The sequence below is a fragment of the Manis javanica genome, chromosome 18 (genome assembly GCF_040802235.1).
Source record: "Manis javanica isolate MJ-LG chromosome 18, MJ_LKY, whole genome shotgun sequence".
NCBI lineage: Eukaryota > Metazoa > Chordata > Mammalia > Pholidota > Manidae > Manis > Manis javanica.
The window spans coordinates 14,659,488-14,673,528 of NC_133173.1; positions in this window are offsets into that span (position 1 = coordinate 14,659,488).

Here is a 14,041-nt window from a genome sequence, read left to right on the forward strand (position 1 = left end):
TCCCTTGTTTCTTTAATTATATATTTTAGTTATTTTCTTAGTGGTTGCCTTGGGAAGAGTTACCACTAACTTAATTTATAACAATCTAGTTTGGAATAATATCAACTCAATTTTAATAGTATATGAAAACTTTTCTCCTACACAGATGTTCCTTCTTCCCCCCTTTATGTTCTTATTTCAAAAAGTACACCTCTATACATCATGCACCTATCCACACAGACTTAAAAGGCAGCTGCCTTTTAAGTTATATAGAAGAAAGGAGTTATAAACAACACCCCTCCCCCAAATTACACTATTATCTTAGTTTAAGCAGCTACAACAGAATACCACAGACTGAGTGGCTTAAACAACATTTATTTCTCACAGTCCTGGAGGCTGGGAAGTCTGAGATCAAGGTGCCAGGATGGTTGAGGGTGGTAGCTCTCTTTCTGGTTTTCAGGCAGCCATTTCTTGCTCTATCCTTACATGTGGGGAGAGAGATCTCCCTTCTCTTCCCTTTTAAAAATAATCACATTAACCCCATCAAAAGGATCTCACCCTCATGACCCAATTTAACCTTAATTACCTTCAAAAGCCCCACCTCCAAATATTAGTGTTTAGGGCATCAATATATGAATTCTGAAGGATATTCCATAGCATCTGTCTTTTAAATTTACTTACATATTTACCTTTACCAGTACTCTTTATTTCTTCATGTGGGTTCACATCTCCTCTGCCTTCCTGTTCATTCCTCTTCATTGTCTGATTATCTTCTTTCCCCATAGCTTCAGGCATCCTTTTATTTCATCCTGTGGACCCTTAAGTGTTTCCTATCTGTGCAACTACTGATCTCTGCTACCTCATGCCAAGGTCATGGTTCACAGGCTGCCTTTCTCCCTGTCCTCATCCTAAGTGCCATGGGAGGGCATCTATTTCCCAAGCTATAGGAACATAACCTACTTGAGGGAAAACTGACTTCTAAAAAATATCGTATTTTCCATTTTGTCTCTAGAAGGCTGGGGCAGTAATCTCTATGTTGTCTGTTCTACTCTAGCCAACTGCATAGAGCAGCTATTAAATAAAGTAATTGCCCTCTTGGGCAGATATTGGGCTCCAGTAGGGCACTGTAAAACACAGGGTAGACTTAGTAATGAGTTTCCAGTGTGAGTAGACCACCAAGGCTGGCCATTAATGCCACATTATTCAGGACCATTGTTAAAGAACTAATCAATTGTAAATTAGAGTTTGAACCAGGTATAGCTTATCTGTGGCATGGTGTCACCATTAATCATCTTCCAAAGTGCCAAGGAAAGACTGAAGTGAGCTAAAAGTTGAAGGTTTAAGGTTTCTTGAAACAAAGCTCATTTAATGATATTCATGAGTGGATGGCGTATTGTGGTAACCAGGCCTTGGTATTAGTCCAATTCCACTGGTGATCCCAGGGGCTAGATAGCTGTCCAGATGCTTATATTTCTGGAAAACAGTGATTAGCATTCAGCACGTGTCTGGGGAGAAGCCATATACAGCATATTTTGTATATTCAAAGCTCCAAATGGAGGCCAAATGAGGAGAGGTTTACGATTTCCACATAAAATACAAAAGTTGTATTCGGCTGGAGAGAGGGGTCAGATTTCCTTGCAGTTGGGGATTTCCTAAAAGCCCCATAGGACTGGAAACAGACCTAAACATGCCAGTCAACACTGAAGGCACAAGAAACAAAGCAAGCTGAGAGTTACAGAAACTGCTAAGGTGCTTTTCAATGCTATCAGCCCAGTTACTAGTATTACCATGAACAAAAATAATACTGGCTAATAATATTTTTTGGATCTGTTGTATACAAGCTCTGTCCTAGGTGTTTTGTAGACACTAATATACTTCATATATATGGTTTAATTTTCAGAACAATCTTTCATAGTATGTTGTGTTATTCCTATTTTAAGATGAGAAATTAATATAGCGTATGTACCTATGGCATTGAACACACAAAAATTTCAGGATTGGGGGTGTCATGAAGCATCTTATTGGTGCCTTTTCATTGTTCCTATACATTTCTATTGTGGGAATGGTTCTTTCCTTGGCCCTGAACAAAAACTTTGGCCCATGAATTTCCTGGGCTCTCCTAGGTCAAATAAAAACAGTTCTTTAATCACTTTCTCAATTTAAGTTGTAAAACATGGCCTCAATTCAGTAATAAAAATATTTAGTTCCTGTAATAATCCAAGTTCTGAATTAATTTAAAGTTGAAATTACTCCTCCTTTTCTGTCTTGGGCTGGAAATGCACTCAGGGAGGGGTTCATGATAAGCTTCTTGAGTTTTTCCCACCTGGGCATTCTTCTGCAGGTTTGGGGAGGGAGCAGAAAAATTCCTACTTATCAGGCACTAATGAAGCTGTCCAGTATAAGCATTCTTTGGGCCTTGTGAGTACTGAAGGGTGACTTTCTTCCTAATGTACTTTCATGGGTTGTTTGGATACACGCCCATCACCTCCTCCTCTGCTGGGCCCTCTCACCCACAGGGCTGTGTGGGAGATGTGATTTCCTCCTCCTGTGGCTGAACTGTGGCTCTGTCATCAGCTCCTGGGATACTAGATTACAGTTGGACTGTCACAGTTACTCCTTACCACACCGTCTTGGACAGGACCCAACCCCTGCTACATGGGCTTTATCTCAGATACAGTCCACACATCCTGATAGACCCTGGAAATGGAGGCACCTACCTCTCTTTTGCTCTTTTCCATCAAAGTAGCTGGGCAGCCTGGTATGAACTGAGTTGTGTCCCTCCTCTCCCATTCATACATTGAAGTCCTAAGCCCCAGTGTAACTGTATTTGGAGATAGGGCTTAAAAGGAGGTAATTAAGGTTCAGTGGGGTCATAAGGGTGGGGCCCTGACCTAACAAGATTAGTGTCCTTATAAGACAAGATACCAGGATGCTCACTTGTTTTGTCCCTTTCTCCCTCGCTTCCTTCCTCCTCCCACTCCCACCCAGAGGGCACTCAGAGGGAAAGCCCATGTGAGAACAGCCATATGCAGGTCAGGAAGAGGGCTCTCACCAGAAGCCAACCCCTGCTGGACCTTGACCTTGGACTTCCAGCCTCCACAACTAAGAGAAATACATTTCTCTTGTTTAAGCCCCCTTGTCTGCAATCTTTGTTATGGCAGTTGGAGGTGACACAGACAGCCCACCTCCCACCTTTTAGATTTCTCAGGTGTGAGCCAGGCACCAGTCTACTGCCACTCAAGCTTCTGGGTCCGTGTGTTAAATCCTTGGGAGGTCCCCATGTAGCCTCTTTTCCTAGGCCTAAGGGGAGTGGGAGACACCATCCCCACTTAAGAGACACGTAACTGTATTTACCACTTGGCTTGACAATTTTGGCCAGGCACAATCATAGGCATGTGGTATCTATTGTCTTCTTATCAACCCAAATTTCCATTTTAACACCTTTAAATACATAGCCAGTAAGAAGCTAGATCCAAGTCTTGAATTTAGGTCTTTTTAAGATTTGTGGTATTTTCCACTTCTATATTTCATTGACCCCTGAAATGGAAGGATTTCAGGCTGTAAGCTCAAGAGGGCAGGGCTGTGTCTGTTCCATTTACCACTGTTTTCCTTGACTCCAGCTGCATTTAGCACAGAGCCTATTCTATTGTGCAGGAAACAATTGCCACATAGATATCAGCTAGTACAGTGCCTGGCATAAAACAAGGGCCGATAAATATTTAAATTGTTCAGTGGAACTGGGAGGCCAGCTTCCCAGCACCAGATGAGGGATTGGGAATCACATAAAGGCTCTGGGGTCTTCTGGAGGGTCCAGGGAGGTCTCTCCTGTGAAGGTAGTCCCCGTGGGGCATAGCCGGGAAGTGTTATCCCTGAACAATTCCCAGAAGGCTGGGCCAGGCCCATTTCATTCAGGCCACATTCCACCTCTCCCTGCGTTCTTCAGGCAAACATGAACCATCTCCTCTTCTCTCAAGGCTGTAATTCCACCTGGCCCCCAAAGGAGATAGTGACAGCAGGACAGGAGCACAGTGCTGTGAGCCCACTGCAGTCAGGCGGAGGGAGCCAGTGTCTCAGAAGCCCTGGAGAAGAGGAGCCCCTACCCCAGGCCCAGATGCCAGACAGGGCCTCAGTGCATGGTTCGGTAGATGAGCTGGGCCCTCAGTCAAAGTGGGGAAGAAAAGCAAGTGGCGCAGTTGTGACAGGGACTGAGGGTCATCGCTGCTTTCACATTCAACCCTAACGTACTGGGTGACCTTGACGGAAATTGTTACTGTCTAAACAAGCCAGGGAAGGGGAGTCTGCTGGCTAATGCTTTGCATACGTATGTTGTGAGGAATAATGAAGACAGGCTCCACGAAGCATAGTTTGTCCTTGAGGGACAAACAGTCCAAGCTGTTTATTCTAGGAGCATGGCTTAACAGCTCCTCCAGCTCAGCTCGGAAGCACCCTGACTACACTGGCGTGGTCTCCCAGAGGCAACAAAGTCTAATTAGGTGTCCTTTCCTGCCTGGAGCCCGGCGAGCCTGCTCCAAGCAGAAGGCAAATGCTGCTGGTTGGGCACTCCAGGTCCTGCATATCTGACCATGGCCCCCTCTTGGCCTCATTCATCCATCCAGAGGCTTTCCTGAGCCCTTTATCTGCCTAAGCCCCCGCGCTGGGACCTGGGGGTAAAAATGGGCAATATACTGGCCTTTGCATCCCTGGTTTCAGCTCCTGTCACTCCCACGATGCTGCACCACGTGTTCCTCTAACTTTCCATCCATCCCCTTCCCTTATGCTCAGAATGCCCTTTTCTCTCCTTTGTCTGCCAAATCCTTCCTTCTGCCTCAATGTCTGCTCTGTGAGGTTGCCATGGGCTCCATTAAGAGAGTGAGTCACTCTGTTCTTGTCCCTCTGTGAGATGTAAGGACCAAAGCACCTCCACGTGGGCCTCCTTGGTGTAAGTGTGGCCATGCCCACGCTGAAGAGCCAAGGCCCCGGGTTACTCGTAATTCACTCAAAGCCAAATGGGACCTCATTTTGAGATGATTTCCCTGTAAATCTGCCTCAGGACCTAGACTGAGCAGCCAGCATTCTGTCTGGCCTCTGGGGAGCAGTTTTCACTTCCTATAGAGAAATGTGTATTGTAGCCTTGCAGAAGGCGGGAGTCCCAGGTGGACAGACGGAAGGCCCAAGGACCCCATGGAGCTTGCATGATAGTAAGATTTATTAGTGACTTCTCTTTCAAAGGAGAGCCAGGAAGAGTCAGACTCATTTCCCAGCCTGAGAAGGAAATGCAGTGGGCTGAGCATGAGGGGGTGGGAGTCGCCCACTGACCATCTGCTTAGACGCAACCCGCTGGCCCATGTACTCACTTCCCATGGAACCAGCCTATCCAGGCAAACAGGGCCCAGAGTGTCTGCCTGTGGGTCCTGCCTGAATCCTCCTTTGAGTTAGGACCACTTCCCTCTAAGAGAGTATTTGAGGTAGAGCAGGCCAACAGATCATGAGCCGATTGTCAATGGAAAGGGTTTGCTACTCCCAGTTCTCAAGAGGAGGGGGCAAGGCCCCATGGGGGCAGCCCCAGTGTCAGTGGGGAGGCAGGAAGAGTTGTGGGGGGTAGATGTAGGCAAAAGTCTTTACTGCGGTTTCTGTGGGAAGGAATGCGGCAAGGCATGGTCAGCAGGCTCTGAATTGGTTAGTTTGAATAATCCCAGGGGGCTCTGGGGCACAGGGGCTGTCCCTAGCTGCTTGGTACTGGGCCTTGGGGTTGATTAGGGCTGCTGGGGAGTGACCTAGGGTTTGAGAGCCTCACAGAGGAAGTGATTGGGGGTGTGGGCTCTGGTGTGGTTTGCATGTGAAAAGCATTCTCCTGGACTAGTCTAGGATTTGGCTAGTCCTGGGAGGAGAGCTGTCCAAATATCAACCCTGTCTTTGCACAAGTAGTCACAGATGGGCGGGGCTTGTTCCAATAAAGCTTTACTTACAACAGGCAGTGGGAAGGAATTGGTTGGTGGAACAGAGTTGCAGACTCCTGGCTCAGAGAGTTGGGGGCCTATAGGCAGGCATGGGCAGGGTATGGGAGCAGGGCTGCAGGGACAGGGCTGGAGGATAAGCATGTTGTCTTGAGGGTGAGCCAGGGTCAGGCTTTGAGCAGGGAAGCAGTAAAGAGAGTCGCTATTAGACTTCAAAGGGTCACTTTGATATTGGTGTGTGGCTGGAGGTGGCAAAGCTAGCCAGGAGGCTGCTGCAATGGGCCTGAATCAGCACAGTGTCCCCTGGGGGCGAGGAAGGACAGACTGATGATAATTTGGAACAGGAAGTGTCAGGCCTTGAGCCATCCTGTCTGGGTGATTCTCAGGCTTCTGGCTTTTGTGAGACTGGGTGGACGGTGGGGGCCCTTCATTGTGATGTGTAGGCCTGAGGAGGGGCCATGAACCTGAGAACTGACTCCTGTCAATCATGGTAGTCTCTAAGGGATGAAGTTCCAGGAGATACTAAGGTGAGCTCAGCAGAAGCGGGAGGGGCTGCTCGCGCCCTTGTAAGTGTGACTTGGTTTCCTGCTGGCATCTGCTGAGTTAATTGTTATTCCTTTAGGTTTATCTGTCTTTTCTCTGGTTGCTTCTAAGATTTCCTCTTATCTTTGATTTCTGCAGTTTCATTATGATGTGTGAGGTGTGGATTTATTTCTGTCTATTCTGTTCATTAGTTGCAGGGACTTTTAATACAAGGACTCATGCCTTCAATTCTTGAGCTTTTTCAGTATCTCTTCGGACATGGCTCCTGTGCTTTTTCTTCTTTCTCATCTTGGGAGCTCCTATTAGACAAAAGTTGGTGCCTTTCAAACCATCTTCACTGTTTCTTGATAATGCTTTCAAATTTTTAAAAAGTTTTCTTTATTTCTCTATAATGACTTTTGGGTAAACTTCTTCAACCCTGCCTTCCAATTCACAAATTCTCTGTTTGATTCCTTTAACTCCAAGAGTTTATCCAGTATTTGGAGTTTTTCATTTTAATGACTTTGCCTGTCAGTTCTATGTTTTCTTATGGGCTCTTTTCCCTGTCTACTTGATTTTGTTCCAAGACTTTATGTTCCTTTAAAATGTATGCTACTCCTTGATTTATCTTTTTGAATGTCCTAAAATAACTGGGTAAAGTCCAGCCTCCATCTGTAACTGACTGTGTGAAGATAGGTATATCTATCCACTAGGGCCAGGCGGCTTGGTCTAGACGGAAAACCACACAGGACTATTCAGTGATGTCTGAAGCACAGGTGCTGTCATTACGAAGGGACAGTCGTGATCAGGGCAATGTCAGAGGCACGGAATTCATCTGAGGTTACTTGCAAGGGAGGCACTCAAACTTTGAGAACTTGGCTTTGCTGAGTTAGACCCATCTGGAAGGGCAGATCTGATTCTCCTTGGGCAGAGATTTGTTTATCCTGAATTCAGAGCCAATGGCCCTATTAGTTTTGAACTGAATTAAATATTTTTTCCACATTTGGGCAAGAGAAAGGTACGACAGCATATTGTTATCTGTTTGCCAGGAGAAGGGTGTACAACATGCTGTTAGGATTCTCTGAGGACTGGGGTTGTGTATCATTCATCTTTCCCTTCACCCTGCAGCTACCACACCACTCAATACAAGTTTATTGACTTACATTGTAAAATGGTTTAATATATGAGCCACGATATAAGTAAATTTTACATATCGTAACTTATAGATTCAGATGCGTGTTGCAGCTGCCTTGGGAACCTCTGTCCTAATTTAGCAATGTGGCCATCGCTCCAGAGGACACAGGGATTCTGCTGAAATTGTCTTTAGGCCACTGTAGAAGCCACAAGAGATTGTCCCAACTTAACCCTGTGGTCACATTTCACATGTTGGCGCTGCATACATGTGTGTGTGTGTGTGTGTGTGTCTCTCTCTCTTGGGTATATAGAGAATAAAAATGAAATATAATGTATTATATGTGGATATATTAAGTACTTCTTTTATAAAAAATAATACTGGCAAAAACCATTAACACATCAAGCCAACACTGTTGCAACATCTGCTACACTCTCTCTTCCATTTACTATACTCCAATTTACTAAAATGGCATTTGGCTTCCACCGACATTTCAAAATCTTTCAGTATTTAGTAGGTCAATTATAATCGCATGTTGATTTTGCAATATACTATTGTAATGTGTTAATACATAGCAATTCTTGGATGGCGCTTCCAGAACTGCTGTTTCATAATGATCAACTGGCATATTAAAACTAATCTCAGTGGCGAGAAAGCCAATTTCTGGAGATACACCATTAGCCGAAGGACTGTTGAATGTGTGCTTGGCACACACAGAATGGAGCTGGAAGTGAGCACCCTGAGACCTCTAAACTTCTCAAGAGCAGTTAGTTTGCAACGAGCCTGGGTGAGTGGTTTGAGAGTGAACTTTTAAAGGGTACTTGGTAAGCTAAATGCTCAGTGGAAACTCAGCTTCTAGGGGAACTTGCCACCCCTTGGGGGCCTATAAGTGGGCCCTCGGTGGAAGTTTCTACATCTACAATGGGGCCAAAGTCAGAGGTGGATCATCATCTGAAATGAGAGAGAGTGGAAAAATACAGACAGTGGAAAGGGAGAGAAGAGGGAGGGAGAAAGGGAATAAATACTGACACAAGGAGACAGAAAGTGAGACAGTAAGATGGAAAGCACGAAAGAGAATTTTGAACAGAGTGAGAGAGAAAGAGAGAGAATATAGAGAAGTAGGAAGAGGCCTTGGGGACTGGAGGAACACCCTTGCCCTGAGCCTCATTTAAGCCAAGCTCCATGCCTGTGTGCCTAACTTCTGTGTTGGACTGCATGTAAGTATCAGTAACCGGGCAGATCCCTAGGCAGCCCTGGTGCTGTGCTGACCCTCTTTGTTTTACTAAAAAGGAGTTTTGCTTTGGCTTGACGGGGCACTAGATAGAGCCTACCAAGGGACTCTTTGTGTCAGTGTGTCATTTGTGTTTTTCCTACGATGGGATGGTTTTCCCCAGACTGGAATATCTAGTCATTTTCAAGGGAAACCCCAGTGTCCTCCTAAAAAAAATTCCAGGAGGAAAACCTAATTTTTTGGTCAGTTTGGAATGCTACCCCCTGAAATGCTGAAGCAGCTCGAGGTCTGAAAGGGGTTGTTGCCCTTCTGCGAAGGGCTTCAAAGTCAAGGGCTGACACATTCATAGCGCATGGGGGTTACAAGAGGGGTGCCTGGTCAAGGCAGTCGCACAGTGAGCACCCAGGTGACCCTGGAGCCCAGCCAGGCACGCAGCTGTGTCCTGACAACACGAGAGGCCTCACGGGTATTTTTACCCCAGAAACACCAGCTGGTGGTGCCACATCAAGCTTTACAAAGATCTTACCACACTGTGGACTTTTCTCTGCCTCCTGCACACTTTCCTTTTCCAAAGATAAAATGAAAAGGAGAGAAAACAGCTTGAAGATCACCATGGCAACCACCTGGAAACACCTGTCTCTGTGGGCGAGGGGTGGATGACAAGGGGGAGAATTTAAAAAACTGCAAACGTCTGTTTTCACTGACTTACAACTAGTTTTCCAAATATTTGCATCATTTAAGGTCTATGCAAAAAAAAAAATCACTGGATTCAGAGTGCATTTTTATTATCTAGTAAATACACCATCTGGTAAAATCCTGAATTTATCTGAAAATGATCTGAACAACATAAATTGTAACTTGCAAAGGGCATGTTCACTCTGAGCACGTAGGGGCTGGGCACTGGGGATCTAACCATAACACAGGAGGGGCATGTTTTCTGCCCTGGTGGGAAACTTTTTAGATAGGAAAAAAAGAGGCTGAATCTGCAAACAAATGCAAATTTAAAAGTTAACAAAGTAATGCTAGGTTAGGACAAGGACTGAGGAAGGAATAAACCTGGCCACTGTGACTGGGAAGCCACCTTAGATAGACTGTTCAAGGAATGTCTGTCTGAGGAATGACATTTCTGCTGCGCCATGAAGGATGCAGATGACCAGCCATGGGAAGAAGTCGGGTGGGGGGCAAAAGGAACAGGACCTGCAAAGACCCAAAGCGGGGAGGAGAGTGGAGGCTCATGGGAGGAGAGGGGGCTGTGTGGCTGATGTGGGTGTGCGTGAGGATGCGGGGGTGGGAGATGAGGTCAGCAGGCACAGCAGCTCCCAGGGCTGTAAGATGAGAAAACTGCAGGCGTGAGAAGCTACTGAGGGGTTTTAAGTGGAGGAAGGCCATGATTCATGTTTTTGAAATATTCCCCTGCCTAGGGTGTGGACAAGGTATTGGAAAGAGCTAGAGAAGGGAGGAAGACAGGAAGCATTCGCAGGGCCCTGGGAGAAGTCTGCGACTTGGCGTTTGGTGGTGGCAGAGATAGAAGGGAAGCAGACAGATTAGAGACACAATTTGGGGGCGGAACCAATGGTATTTATGGCTGTATTGAACTGGGGATGGGAAGGGAGACAGAGGAAACAAGGATGACTTTGAGGTTTTGGTGTCAGGCATTAGTGGATAATGGTGCCATCTACTGAGAAGAGGAAGCTTCCAGAAGGAAAGAGTTTATCAGAGGGAGGGAATTGGGAATTTAATTTTGGAAAATCGAAGTTTGAGGCATGCAGCAGTTAGTGTGTGTGTGACACAGAGGTTTCCAGACAGAGGCCCTCATTTCCCCAGCTGTCAGCAGTGCTGACTCGGCTGGGTTGGTCCCCAGCACTGGGCCCCACAGAAGGGTCAGAAGATGACACTTCTTCCCTGGGGTACCTCACAGCCGGTGATGCACAAAGGCCTGCTCCCCGGCCTCAAGTCAGGACAACCTTGAGGAACCGTTCCAGCCCCAGAGACCCCCACGGGCTCAGTGGAGCCCCTGTTATGACTGCATTCGAGTTCGCTGTCTCCCTGTGCCCAGCCCTGCTGCTCTTACCCCATCACAGGGTTCTGGGGGGCACCTCCCAGTGAGCCTCCCCCAACAAACCTCCATCTGAGAGACTGGTTCCCATGAGTCCAAAATAAGGCAGTTGGTGCCACAAGTGGTCCTGGGAAGCAGGCCCTAAGAAAGGGTGTAAGAGCTGTGTCACCTGCCAGCTAGACAAAAGGGACCCGTGCCCCTGGCATCTATCTGTACAGGGCAATGGTTAAAGCTTTTACTGGTGGTGCATGGCCTAAGTCGTTGGAAAGATATAGGGAAATAGAGATTAAAAAGCAAAAAACAATTCAGTGGCTTCTCTGGGCGTTACTGAGGCACTGGAGAAGGACAATACAAATTCTGTGGGTGATTGCTTTTATCACTAATCAATTGCCGGTTGCACACAAGATCCAAGCTGACATTGCTGTTGCGGACCCAGGGTGTTATCATGGTCCCGCTTTTAGGGTGAAGGGGAATGGGGTTCAGATAATAAATGGAGTCGTGGTATATGGTGGCCTAGTAGCACCCGGAGGTCACGCTATGATCATTTCCCTTGTCCCTGGAGGTATATTTGGAATGGATGAACTTGGTCCTTGGCCTCTGGGATGAAGAACTATTACCATGGGGAAGGCCAAGTGGAAACTTGTGAAACCGCCTCCCTCTCCTCAGGCAAGGTAGTAAGTCAACAGCAATACTGCAACCCAGGAAGAATGGCACAGTGGGGTTCAAGCTTAAAGACCTAGAGGATGCAGGGACGGCTGTCTCCACCATATGCCATCAATGGCTGAAGCTCATCAGTTTGGCGTCTACCATATTTAGCTTCAGTCCTGTCACATGACAGTGGACAGGCAGTCTTAACCAAGAATTAGCCCCAAAGGAACTTTGGCGCCAGATGCAGTATCTTTGCTAGAGCGGATGAACAAGGTTCAAGATACAAAGTGTGTGAGTTGGGGAGTGCGTTCTTTTCTATCCGCACAGAAAGGCAGACCAGAGCAGCCGCATTCACGTGTGACGGACAGCAGTGCCTTTACGGACAGTCTTCTCCAGGGCTAGGTCAACACTCCCTCTGTTACAGCCCCATAGGGCCTGGGCTGTATGGGCCCTTGGCAGAATCCACACCGACCAATCCACGGTGCCCCTGACATCATGTTAATCAGACCAGACGAGCAAGAAGCAAGTAAATCACAGGCCTTGGTAAGCTAGCTGCCCTCAAGTGGGTAGGAGAGAAGCCCCAGGAAGACTCAGGGACATACTACATCAGTGACATTTTTTGGAGTTCAGTGGCCTGGGGACACGTTAGGACATCCTCTCCAAGGGGAAGGGCACTTGATTATATCTTGCTTCCTCTTAATGAGCTACAAGCAGCAAGTCTCTGTGGGTTCTGGAGGCAGGCCAGGGAGAGTCATGCCTAGGCAGCAGGCTGAGCCTGGCACAGCCAGCCCCATGTGCCATGCTGGGCTTCACAACTGCTGTGGGCAGTCACTGCTACCTGGTTCCCCTTCCCTTCCTTTTAAAATAGAAAGTGTCTGTAGTGGTCCTTTTATGCCCACCCCACCATTTTCTCTTGGGGGTTGGGGGGTTCACTGGCCTTCAGATTGAGAGAAATAGTGCTCAAGAAGCTGTGCCTGAGTCGGGGACACATGGGAGGAAGCCTGCCTGTGTCTGTACCTGGCATAGACGATGAACTCCTGGACTTTGAGGCTGACCCTGATATGGAAATGGGATGAGACTTGGGGAGAGGGGTGAGTGTATTCTGCATATGGGGGTACATGAATCTCCCCCCAAATGGCCACAGTATTTCCCATCCACTTGCTCTTCCAGAGCTTTGCCCCTCCCCCAGCAAGAGGTGGACTCCTGGCCCGCTCCCCTTGAACTTGAGTAGGACCTTGTGACTGCCTCAATGTATCAGAGGAGGTGGAAGTGATGCTACATGAATGTGAGTTGTCACATGAGGTGACCCAGCTGTCAGGAGTGTCCTGCTCCCTGGGGTGTTTGCTATGGAAACCCTTCCATTGTGCTTCAGGGTTGCTCAGCAGCCCCTTGGAGAGGCCCCTTGTAGGTGTTCTGGCTGACAGTCTTAGTGAAATGATAGGACAGCCTCTGTTTGTCCTCCAAGCCACCCCAGCTAATGCCACATGGAGCAGTGGTGAGCTCTCCCCAACAAATCTCAGATTTGGGACAACTCTGAAGGACCATCCCAGTCCCAGAGCTCCCTGTGGGGCTGACTGGGCATGTGGAGAGGCCCTGGGTGAATATGGAGGTCAAGAGATAGGTCAGGGCCATAGACATTAGTCTGGGAAATACCAGAATGTACAGAGCTTTAAATATCTTGGGTTTAGGTGACATGACCTGGGAGAAGTGCAGAGAGAGAAGGGGGCATAGGGCTGAGCTCCGGGGGACCTAGAGAGCTGGCAGAGAAAGAGGGGTGCAGGAGGAGGAGGAACGTCAGGAGAGAGTGGTGCTGGGAGTGGAACAGTGGAAGCCGGGAGGAGAGGATGTCCCCGAAGCAAGGGCTGCTAAGAGCTGGAGAACAGGGTGCTCAAATATCTGTGCAATCGGATGCCCCGGAGTTCACTGGTGACCTGTCAAGAATGGTGTTGAGTACTGCAGAGTTAATGAAAGTTAGGGGGTGGGGACAGCCTGTAGAGAACTGCTGGGGGCTGGTGCAAGTGTGAGGGGTAAGCTTCAGCGAGGGCTGGGACACTGCTTCCATCACCACGCAGAGAAGGAAGGCACAACCGCAGGTGGTCTTGTGTCTAGAAGTAGAAATGTAAGGGCTTTTGCTCGGACCCTTTGTAGACGAAGAGCACCATTGTACATGATTCTAGCCCATGTGCCGAGGTCAATCAACAAACCCACAAAGGAAGTCCTGACCTTTCTCTTGGAATTCTTGCAGCTCTTGTTCTCTGTTGTGCGGGACCCCAGGCCTGTCTGCCCAATGGGGCTGTGGGCTCTGCAGTGGGCCTTTTGTGTGCTCAGAGGTTCCAGGACATGGTTGCTAACAGAAGCCCACTCCACACTTGCTAACTAAGTGCTTATCAATTCCACTGAAAACTGGAATATGCTGAGGGCCACCCAGGAATGCAAGCAGTTTATAAAGAAATTACATACTGTCCAGGCTGTTTGAAATTAACCTACCAGAGAGATCAGAACTCTCAGGGAAAGGAGGA